Here is a 12,278-nt window from a genome sequence, read left to right on the forward strand (position 1 = left end):
ATACGCTGCAAAAGATAATGGCTGTATTTAATGGTATCTTCTACAGTTACTGTGTCTGTCTCTCTGCCTTCCTCCCTCTCTGTCACTATATCTCTTCCTCTTTCAATGTCTCTCTCTCTCTCTATGTATAGACATGTCTCTTTCTCGTTCAGTGTCTTTCTCTATGTCTCCCTCTGTCTCTGTGTATGTCTCCCTATCACCGTCTGTCTCCCTTTCACTGTCTCTCTCTCTGTCTACCTGCCTCTCTCCCTCTTTGTCTTCCTGTCTCTCTCTCTCCCTTTCTCTCTGTCTCTCACTCTCTCTCTCTTTGCCTCCCTGTTTCCCTGTCTCTCTCTTCCTTTTTCACTGTTTCTCTCTCCCTGTCTCATTCTCTCTTTCTCTTCCTCTTTTGCTATCTGTCTGTCTCTCTCCGCCGCCCCGTCTCTTCCCCTATTCCCTCTGCCATTCTCACGGTGTCTTCTCCTTTGAGCGTGTTGGAAATGATTGAACTTTGCCCTGTATCTGCTGACACTCCGAGGGAGTTTGAATGCAGTGACGTCCTTCGTTGTTTGAGTTGCACAACAGGAAACGCTCTCATGGCCTCCCCTCTTCCTGCTTCGAGAGAGAGAGAGAGAGAAACACACCTCTTTCTGCAGGGAGCCAGCTGAGACCCACTCACTTTCATATCCGCACTTTGCACCCAGCCAATCCCGGCCCAGTGTCCTGATTGGCATCTCTGATTCCAGAGGGCAGCCAATGGAATAGCAGGTGGTGCTCCCCAAGTCGATGATGTAAGAAATATAACGATCTGCTCCAAAGAGTGACAGAGAGGGGGAAATACAGTTTAATGTTGCAATGGCTTTACTTGACGGAGCATGTGCACACACAGTCTTGTGAAAGAAGCAGGATAGAGGGTGCCCACTTACCCTAGGGACAACCCATCAGTCACATTATGTGTGGAGGACACAGTGTCAGGTGGGCAATGTGTGTGTGTGTGTGTGTCTTTGCCTCTGGCCAGTTTACTATTTAATTGTGATAAAAGGGCCTTCCTTTTAGATTGTTTTTTTTTAAGCCCGTGTTTATAAGATTGCAATCTTAAACTTCAAGGGAATCCTCTGGAGTTTAAACAGAGAGTGGGGGAAAAAAAACCCACAATTAAACATAGTGTGTCAGTCTGTCGACCTCACACACCAACCCGACAGCGACAGTGGAATTGGCTGACTTTCTCTCTTTCCCCCCCCACCCTCCCAGTTCTTCCTGCTCTGGAAACAGGTACTTTTAACAAGGCGATGGTGGATTTACAGTTGGCCGTGGGTTTGTAAGGAGCTGGTGCAGAGAGGAGACCTATAATTAGAGGCAGAGGTGGGTTGTCAGCAGGTTCAAATCCGAAGGCAGAATGTGGCTGGGGGGTTGTTTTTGCTCCTTGAATGTAGACTGGAAACTTAGCTCTTTATTTTTTTTTCCTTTTTAGCAAGCAGCCTGCTGTTACTCAAAGTCTGGTGTGAGTGCAAGAGCAAGGGATGATTTAACCTTGTGTCAGGATTTGGGTCCTGTAGTTTACATGAGCCTCTGGAAGGAGAGGGGTGGGGGAGTGAATACTATGAACCCCAGAGAGTTGTGACAGTTAACTTAGAGCGTTAAAGAAAGCTTGACATTTATCCGCCGCCTTCTATATATTTTTATTCCAACTGGACCCTTGTATATTATCATCGTATTTGGTGCCGAGGAACCTGAGGTCGAGAGCAGTTGATTTAACACAGTCTCTTGCAGCTGCTTTAAGTAAAAAAGGGACTTCTATTCCTGAGTGTGTTTATAAGGGGCATGTGTGGCGTATTCCCCACCGCTGCCCCCGACCCCACTCTCCTCTTACCCGCCCTGGCCCCAGGCGAGTTTAAAGGTGCTGACTCATGCTGGGGTCAGTTCCATGGAGCCAGGTAGACATTTTTTCGGCATGAGTCTGGACAGAGAATGTTGCAGGCAATTCTGTGTATGTGTATTTATATATAGATTGTATGCATAATGTACATATATGTGTGTGTATCTGTATGTGTACATGTGCATGTATATATAATTAAATATGCATATAAATATATGCATATAGAGGATATATATATGTGTGAGTGTGAATGTATATACAGCTGTGGCCCAGTGGGTAGCACTCTTGCCTCTGATTCAGAAGGCTTGTGGGTTTAAGTCTGACTCCAGAGACTTGAGCACATAAATCCAGGCTGACGTTCCAGTGCAGTGCTGAGGGGGTATTGCACTATTGGAGGTGCTGTCTTTCGGCTGAGACGTAAAACCCAGGCCCCGTCCGCCCTCTCAGGTGGATGTCAAAGATCTCGTGGCATTATTTCGAAGAAGAGCAGGAGAGTTATCCCTGGTGTCCTGGCCAATATTTATCCCTCAATCGATATCATGAAAACAGATTATCTGGTGATTATCATAATGCTGTTTGTGGGAGCTTGCTGTGTGCACACTGGCTGCTGCATTTCCCTCATTACAACAATGACTCGACTTCAAAAAGTACTTCATTGGCCGTAAAGCACTTTGGGATGTCCAGTGGTTGTGAATGGTGCTATATAAACACAAGTCTGGTGTGAGTGCAAGAGCAAGGGATGATTTAACCTTGTGTCAGGATTTGGTTCATGTCGTTTACATGAGCCTCTGGAAGGAGAGGGGAGAGGGGTGGGGGGTGGAGGGGGAAGTGAATGCTATGAACCCCAGACTTTTTCTTTGTGTATATATATTCATGTGTATGTGTATTCTATATCTATTACGTGCATGGCATCAACAACAGTTTGTATTTATATAGTGCCTATAAAGCAGTAAAACATCCCAAGGTGATTCACAGAGACGCTATCAGAAAAAATTTGACACCGAGCCACATGAGGTATTCGGGCAGATGACTAAAAGCTTGCTCAAAGAGGTAGATTTTAAGGAGTGTCTTAAAAGAGGTGAGAGAGGTGGCGAGGCAGAGAGGTTTAGGGAGGGAATTCCAGAGCTTGGGGCCTCGGCAGCAGAAGGTACGACTGACAATGCTGCAACAGATAAATTCGGGGATGAGAATTTTCAAATCGAGGTGTTGCTGCACCGGGAGCCAATGTAGGTCAGTGAGCACGGGTAATTGGTGAGCGGGACTTGGTGCGAGTTAGGACACGGGCAGCCGAGTTTTGGATGAGCTCAAGCGTATGGAGGGTGAAAGGTGGGAGGACAGACAGGAGAGAATTGTGATACTTGTCTGGAAGTAACAAAGGCATGGATGAGGGTTTCAGCAGCTGATGAGCTGAGGCAAGGGTGGAGACGGGCGATGTTACAGATGTGGAAGTAGGTGGTCTTAGTGATGGAGAGAGTATGGGGTCGGAAGCTCAGCTCAGGGTCAAATACTAAGGTTGCGAACAGTCTGGTTCAGCCTCGTAAAGTGACCAGGGAGAGGAATGGAGTCAGTGGCGAGGGAATGGAGATTGTGACGGGGGCCGAAGTTAGTGGCTTTGGTCTTCCCAATATTTAATTGGAGGAAATTCCTGCTCATCCCAAACTGATGCCAGACAAGCAGCCTGACAATTTACAGACCGTAGAGGGGTGGAGAGAAGTGCTGGTGAAGGACCAAATATTCCAGGTCCTGAACTACATGTTGAAGGGTGGAAGATGCCTGTCCGTGGATTTTTTTAACGTGGGGTGGCCGTTGCACACCAGCCACCACACGGGGCTTGCCAGAGCTAGGTCTTAGTGGCAAGGGTTAACCAAGATGACTGGAGACCAGCTCTGCTGCACGGACCTAGTGCGCACACATATCGCAGTGTTGGCTAGTCTGTAATAGGAGGGGGCCAAGGATAGATCCTTGGGAAAAGAAAGACTTGCATTTAAATGGCGCCTTTCACGACTACCAGACGACCCAAAGCACTTTACAGCCAATGAAGTACTTTTAGAGCTTACTCACTGTGGTAATGTAGGAAATGCAGCAGCCAATTTGCACACAGCAAGCTCCCATAAACAGCAAAGTGTTAATGACCAGATAATATATTTTTTTGTTATGTTGATTGAGGAGCAAATATTGGCCAGGACACCAGGGGTAACTCCCCTGCTCTTCTTCGAAATAGTGCCATGGGATCCACCTGGGAGAGCAGACCGGACCTCTGTTTAACGTCTCATCTGAAAGACGGCGCCTCCGACAATGCGGCACTCCCTCAGTACTGCACGGAGTGTCGGCCTAGATTTAAGTGCTCAAGTTCCTGGAGTGGGACTCGAATCCACAACTTTCCTGACTCAAGAGACGAGTGTGCTGCCCACTGAGCCACGGCTGACACACTCCAAAGGAAATGGTGCGGGAGCGGGAAGAGAAGCCATTTGCGGTGATTGATTCTCTGGCTACGATTGGACAGGTAAGAGTGCAAAACCAGTCGAGCATCAGAGCCAGACCCAGAACTTTCACCCAATGTCTATGCAGGCAGGCCAACCAGTAGCAGGTATCAGGGGCAGAAAGCCAGGCTGGGTTTTCTGTCTCCACCCCTCCCACTCCCGCCCAGTCTAGTTGCATTTTTAAGGAGCTTATTAAACGCATACGAAATGCCTCCTGAGTGATGCAGCACCCCTGTTTATACGTGTGTATCCACACAGACTCCCCTGCACATGAATGCCCTGTTGACATTCCCTGTCCAGACTCGTGTGTGTGTGTGTGTGTGTGTGTGTGTGTGTGTGTGTGTGAGGGCTGGAGAAGGGAATGCACAGTCTTAATATTGACGGCAGCGCTCTGTGTAACTTAGTGAACTGTTTACTGTTTCATTTTAGACAGCGGACCGCTGGTGGTGAAGTAACCTTTCAAAACTAAATAGCATTGACTGGTTGCGGGAAACAAACCGAGTCGCACAGTTTGCTGAAGGTGGTCTTGGCTGCTTTCCGGCTATAGAATCCAGACTCGTCTCTGGCTGTTGCGTAGTTGCTCCAGAATGTGATTACACGAGAGGATGGGGAAGAAAGTGTCTGCTCATGCAACTTTATTTTCCTGTTAAATACCTGCAGGTCGCAAATGGTTTTTAACCCATTCCCTCCCTACAAGTGCCACGCCACGCGTTTGAAGGAAACTACAGAGGACATTTAGTAATCGGGAAGGCAAGTGGAACGTTGGCCTTTATTGCAAGGGGGGCGGAGTATAAAAGTAGGGAAGTCCTGCTCCAACTGTACAGGGTATTGGTGAGACCACACCTGGAATACTGTGTACAGTTTTGGTCTCCTTATTTAAGGAGGGATATACTTGCATTGGAGGCTGTTCAGAGAAGGTTCACGAGGTTGATTCCTGAGATGAAGGTGTCTTATGAAGAAAGGTTGAGCAGGCCTATACTCATTGGAGTCTAAAAGAATGAGAGGTGATCTTATTGAAATGTATCAGATTCTGAGGGGGCTTGACAGGGTAGATGCAGAGAGGATGTTTCCCCTCGTGGGGGAATCTAGAACTAGGTGGCATAGTTTCAGAATAAGGGGTCGCCCATTTAAAACGGAGATGAGGGATTTCATCTCCCAGAGGGTCGTGAATCTTTGAAATTCTCTGTCCCAGAGAGTTTTGGAGACTGATTCATTGAATATATTTAAGGGGGAGATGGACAGATTTTTGAACGATAAGGGAGTCAAGGGTTATGGGGAGCGGGCAGGGAAGTGGAGTTGAGGCCATGATCAGATCAGCTATGATCTTATTGAATGTTCTTATGATGTAGGGGCAGTTCCAAGGCAGCGGACTCCATTTTAGTGGTTCAGGTGGCCAATGTTTTCAAAACTTTAACGGGGCGAGTAGGGTGAGCATTGATCCAGTCCGTTTGTTAGATCATTTGGTGAGTACCTGCATGTGCCAACCCAAGAGTTAGTCTCCTCTTTGATTAGCTCAGGAATTTTCTTGTGTGCCTTGGTGGAAGTTGGAGATTTAAGGCCTGGTGTGTTGGATGGTCTGACTGCAGCCATTCGCCACAGTTCTCTTAAGCTGGCTCACTTAATGCTCACCGAGGTCTAGCAGGCTTCAGTGCTGCAGATATATGTATAAGTGAAGGGACAGGGTGGGTACTGTCCTGTGGAGCAGTTAATGTTGGCTGTCTATATTCCGTTTTCTAACATGTAGGTAGTGGAAAAAGCTCATTCTTTCGAGAGCCGCTTTCACGTTTTGATGGGTTTAAAAAAAATTGAGTGCTTTCCTGAATTGTCTCTTTCATCCCTTTTTTAATTGAATTAAAACTTGACAACTGGCCAAGGATTCTTCGGCAGCACCTCCCAAACCTGTGACCTCCAGCGCCTCGTAGGACAAGGGTTGAAGGTGCATGCGAACATCATTATCTCCAAGTTCCCTTCCAAGTCACACACCATCTCGACTTGGAAATATATCAGCCGTTCCTTCATGGTCGCTGGGTCAAAATCCTGGAACTCCCTCCCTCACAGCACTGTGGGAGCACCTTCACCACACGGACTGCAGTGGTTCAAGCTTTCAGGCGTGGGCTAATAAGTGGCAAGTAACATTCGCGCCACACAAGTGCCAGGCAATGACTATCTTCATCAAGCGAGAGTCTAACCACCTCCCCATGACATTCAATGGCATTACCATCACTGAATTCCCCCACCATCAACATCTTGCGGGTCAACATGGTCCAGTTAGGTTTCTGGTCAAGTCATATAAATACTGTGGCTACAAGAGCAGGTCAGAGGCTGGGTGCTCTACAGCGAGTGACTCACCTGTTGACTCACCAAAGCCTTTCATAGAAACATAGAAACATAGAAAATAGGTGCAGGAGTAGGCCATTCAGCCCTTCTAGCCTGCACCGCCATTCAATGAGTTCATGGCTGAACATGAAACTTCAGTACCCCCTTCCTGCTTTCTCGCCATAACCCTTGATCCCCCTAGTAGTAAGGACTTCATCTAACTCCCTTTTGAATATATTTAGTGAATTGGCCTCAACTACTTTCTGTGGTAGAGAATTCCACAGGTTCACCACTCTCTGGGTGAAGAAGTTTCTCCTCATCTCGGTCCTAAATGGCTTACCCCTTATCCTCAGACTGTGACCCCTGGTTCTGGACTTCCCCAACATTGGGAACATTCTTTCTGCATCTAACCTGTCTAAACCCGTCAGAATTTTAAACGTTTCTATGAGATCCCCTCTCATTCTTCTGAACTCCAGTGAATACAAGCCCAGTTGATCCAATCTTTCTTGATAGGTCAGTCCCGCCATCCCGGGAATCAGTCTGGTGAACCTTCGCTGCACTCCCTCAATAGCAAGAATGTCCTTCCTCAAGTTAGGAGACCAAAACTGTACACAATACTCCAGGTGTGGCCTCACCAAGGCCCTGTACAACTGTAGCAACACCTCCCTGCCCCTGTATTCAAATCCCCTCGCTATGAAGGCCAACATGCCATTTGCTTTCTTAACCGCCTGCTGTACCTGCATGCCAACCTTCAATGACTGATGTACCATGACACCCAGGTCTCGTTGCACCTTCCCTTTTCCTAATCTGTCACCATTCAGATAATAGTCTGTCTCTCTGTTTTTACCACCAAAGTGGATAACCTCACATTTATCCACATTATACTTCATCTGCCATGCATTTGCCCACTCACCTAACCTATCCAAGTCACTCTGCAGCCTAATAGCATCCTCCTCGCAGCTCACACTGCCACCCAACTTAGTATCATCTGCAAATTTGGAGATACTGCATTTAATCCCCTCGTCTAAATCATTAATGTACAATGTAAACAGCTGGGGCCCCAGCACAGAACCTTGCGGCACTCCACTAGTCACTGCCTGCCATTCTGAAAAGTACCCGTTTACTCCTACTCTTTGCTTCCTGTCTGACAACCAGTTCTCAATCCACATCAGCACACTACCCCCAATCCCATGTGCTTTAACTTTGCACATTAATCCCTTGTGTGGGACCTTGTCGAAAGCCTTCTGAAAGTCCAAATATACCACATCAACTGGTTCTCCTTTGTCCACTTTACGGAAAACATCCTCAAAAAATTCCAGAAGATTTGTCAAGCATGATTTCCCTTTCACAAATCCATGCTGACTTGGACCTATCATGTCACCATTTTCCAGATGCACTGCTATGACATCCTTAATAATTGATTCCATCATTTTACCCACTACTGAGGTCAGGCTGACCGGTCTATAATTCCCTGTTTTCTCTCTTCCTCCTTTTTTAAAAAGTGGGGTTACATTGGCTACCCTCCACTCCATAGGAACTGATCCAGAGTCAATGGAATGTTGGAAAATGACTGTCAATGCATCCGCTATTTCCAAGGCCACCTCCTTAAGTACTCTAGGATGCAATCCATCAGGCCCTGGGGATTTATCGGCCTTCAATCCCATCAATTTCCCCAAAACAATTTCCCGACTAATAAAGATTTCCCTCAGTTCCCCCTCCTTACTAGACCCTCTGACCCCTTTTATATCCGGAAGGTTGTTTGTATCCTCCTTAGTGAATACCGAACCAAAGTACTTGTTCAATTGGTCCGCCATTTCTTTGTTCCCCGTTATGACTTCCCCTGATTCTGACTGCAGTGGACCTACGTTTGTCTTCACCAACCTTTTTCTCTTTACATACCTATAGAAACTTTTGCAATCCGCCTTAATGTTCCCTGCAAGCTTCTTCTCGTACTCCATTTTCCCTGTCCTAATCAAACCCTTTGTCCTCCTCTGCTGAGTTAAATTTCTCCCAGTCCCCAGGTTCGCTGCTATTTCTGGCCAATTTGTATGCCACTTCCTTGGCTTTAATACTATCCCTGATTTCCCTAGATAGCCACGGTTGAGCCACCTTCCCCTTTTTATTTTTACGCCAGACAGGAATGTACAATCTACAAAGCACAAATCAGGAGTGTGATGGAATACTCGCCCTCTTGCCTGGATGAGTGCAGCTCCAACAACACTCAAGAAGCTCGACACCATCCAGGACAAAGCAGCCCGCTAGATTGGCACCCCATCCACCGTCTTAAACATTCACTCCCTCCACCACCGGCGCACCGTGGCTGCAGTGTGTACCATCTACCAGACGCACTGCAGCAACTCGCCAAGGCCTCTTCAACAGCACCTCCCAAACCCGCGACCTCTACCGCCTAAAAGGACCTGGGCAGCAGGTGCATGGGAACACCACCACCACCTGCAAGTTCCCCTCCAAGTTATACACCATCCTGACTTGGAAATATATCGCCGTTCCTTCATTGTCGCTGGGTCAAAATCCTATAACTCCCTCCCTAACAGCATTGTGGGAGCACTTACACCACACGGACTGCAGCGGTTCAAGAAGGAGGCTCACCACCATCTTCTCAAGGGCAATTAGGGATGGGCAATAAATGTCGGCCTCCAGCGATGCCCACATCCCTAGAGAATGAGCATATATTATATACATATATTAAATGGACTCACTTCTGTCCATTGATTTTCTGTTCAACACTTGCCATAAGGTTTAGAATGGCTTATTTCCCCTTCCCCTCCCGTCCCTTCCCAGCCTCTGTTCCACTGCACGATATCAATGCACAGAGTGTAGACGCTGCAGAGGTTAAATGAAGAATGTCATTGTGTCAGAGCTCCCCGGAGCATTGACACAAGGTGCCGCTGCTAACAATTGTAAACCTGCCTGAAAGTGTAAAAGCTGCAATTTGGTCCCTTGCGGCCTCCTCTCCGTCTGTCTCTCCTCTCCCAGAAAATTGTAATTACACAGAATCTGGACACTGACCAGTTTTAGAAAATGTACCTGGAGAGAGCGAGAGAGCGAGAGAGCGAGAGAACGTGAGAGAGAGAGATGAAATCCTGGTGTGCAGACACACTGACCTGCAGTGTCTGGGATAGTAGAATAGGATTTTGACGGGTGATTGTGCATTTAATTGCGCCACCGGTTACAGCCTCGTCCCTGTGGACAGGCACCGAGCGGGAAAGACTGGGGAGGGGGTTACGCCCCGTGTGATGGTGGGGGCAGGGATTGGGGGGGGTGGCGGGCTGGGGAGGGAGAAGGAGCCACACAGGTCTGTTACCAGTACCTCCATCAGTGGTAGGATTGGGAGTGGCTTTGACGGAAGTTGGGTTGTCCGCTTCATCAACAACAACAACAACTTGTATTTATATAGCGCCTTTAACGTAGTGAAACATCCCAAGGTGCTTCGCAGGAGTGTTACAAGATAAAAAATTTGACACTGAGCCTCATAAGTAGAAATTAGGGCAGGTGACCAAAAGTTTGGTCAAAGAGGTAGGTTTTAAGGAGCGTCTCGTAGAGGAAAGAGAGGTAGAGTGGTTTAGGCAGGGAGTTCCAGAGCTTGGGGCCTAAGCAACAGAAGACACGGCCACCAATGGTGGAGCGATTAGAATCAGGGATGCTCAAGAGGGCAGAATTAGAGGAGCACAGACATCTCGGGGAGGGGGTATTTGTGGGACTGGAGGAGATTACAGAGATGGGAAGGGGCAAAGTCATGGAGGGATTTAAAAATAATGATGAGAATTTAGAATTTAACTGGAAGCTAATGTAGGTCAGCGAGCACCAGGGGTGATGGGTGAGTGGGACTTGGTGCGAGTTAGGACATGGGCAGCTGAGTTTTGGATCACCTCTAGTTTATGTAGGGTAGAATGTGAGAGGCCGGCTAGGAGTGTGTTGGAATAGTCAAGTATAGAGGTAGCAAAGGCATGGATGAGGGCTTCAGCTGATGAGCTGAGGCAAGGGCGGAGACGAGTGATGCTACTGTGGTGGAAATCGGCGATCTTAGTTATGCTGTGGATATGTGGTCGAAAGCTCATTTCAGGGTCAAATATTACAGCAAGGTTGCACATGGGAAGGCAAGAAGAGAGATTAGCATGCACTGCCACTGGGATTTCAATAAAGTGCAACTCTCCGCGTGGAGATTTTGCACCATGCCGAATTGACTGGTTTGTTTTTTATAAAATATGTTTCGAATGGTAGATTTTTATGCTTCCAAACCTGGGGTGTGTCTGGTGAGAGTATTTTGTGTCGTAGGACACAGGGTGAGGCATTAGTGGTTGTTCGCACTTCACTGATTGTGGTGAACCGGGGGTGACATTAATTTGAGGTGATGAAATGAGTTGGGCACAGCGTTGAAACATAATTGTCTCTGGCGCAGTTTGCTCACCCCTCTCCCCCACCGCTCCTTATTGCTGGAAGGGGCGAAGTGAGCCTGTAATAACGCTGAAGCAGCAACAACAATAACAACAGAAAAAAACCCTCTCTGCTTATCTCGGCAAGGGCGTAACTATAGCAGTTTGATCTCCCCTGTTTTGACGTGTAAAGTCTCAGATCAACTGATAAAAGCTCTCCCCGGGTCCACTCCCACCCAAAGCCACACTGATCCAACATCTGATTAGCCGTCATTATAAACTGTGCTTTCTTTTTCTCTTCCTGAAAGGGAGCATCCCAATTTGGTTCCACCGTCCACCTCATGTCAGTAGATTACAAGCACATTGCATTAGATCACTTTCTTTCTCATTGGTTCCTGGCAACGGGCGCTTATCTCATTCTCAGCATATTACACTGGTTGTTCCTCTGTCCCAAGAAGTTTTTCCAGGTACTGCAGTACCTGGAATTGGCAAGTGCAAACTTGCCCCTACGTTTGAATTGTTCCAATTTGTTTTTGGTGCTGGGCCGATTCTGGTCTCTTGGTTTTGTTGCTACGAACTGTGCCTGGTGTTAGTGGTTACTGGGCCATTCATCCAGAGAATGAGTGTCCAAATCTTACCGTGGCAGTTTAAGTAAAGTGACCATGAAGCTGTCAGATTGACGTAAAAACCCAACTGGTTCACTGATGTCCCCTCCCTATCTGTACTCTCCTCCAGCCCCACCACCCTCCGAGATCGCCGCCCCCCACTAATTCTGGCCTCTTCAACATCCCTGATTTTAATCGCTCCATCATTTGTGGCCGTGCCTTCAGCAGCCAAGGCCCCAAGCTCTGGAATTCTCTGCCTAATCCTCTCGCCTCTCTACACCTCCATCCTCCTTTAAGAAGCTCCTTTAATCCTACCTCTTTGACCAAGCTTTCGGTCACCTGTCCTAATATCTCCTCCTGTGGCTGGGTGTCAAATTTTGTTCTATAACATTCCTGAGCAACGCCTTGAGATGTTTTACTATGTTAAAGGCGCTATATAAACACAAGTTGTTGTTGTTGTTTAGGGAAGGAAATCTGCCGCCTTTAGCTGGTCTGACTGATAGAGAGGTGATCTTATCGAAACGTGTAAGATTATGAGGGGGCTTGACAAGGTGGATGCAGAGAGGATGTTTCCACTGATAGGCGAGACTAGAACTAGGGGACATAATCTTCGAATAAGGGGCCTCCCATT

The 12,278-nt window shown here is 47.4% G+C and overlaps 1 protein-coding gene across 5 annotated transcripts in view; it reads left to right on the forward strand.

Annotated features, from left to right (window-relative positions):
* Window positions 1-12,278, forward strand: part of hivep2a (HIVEP zinc finger 2a) — a 238,518-nt gene that overhangs the window by 15,317 nt on the left and 210,923 nt on the right. For 2 of the 5 annotated variants that reach the window (XM_070889073.1, XM_070889075.1), the window contains exon 1: window positions 844-954. The exons of the other annotated variants lie outside the window; for them this stretch is intronic. The gene's annotated coding sequence lies outside the window, so the exon portion shown is untranslated. Of the gene's footprint in view, window positions 1-843; window positions 955-12,278 lie in introns of those variants that run through there. 5 annotated transcript variants of the gene reach the window in all.

Source organism: Pristiophorus japonicus, chromosome 9, assembly GCF_044704955.1.
Source record: "Pristiophorus japonicus isolate sPriJap1 chromosome 9, sPriJap1.hap1, whole genome shotgun sequence".
Classification (NCBI taxonomy): Eukaryota; Metazoa; Chordata; class Chondrichthyes; family Pristiophoridae; genus Pristiophorus; species Pristiophorus japonicus.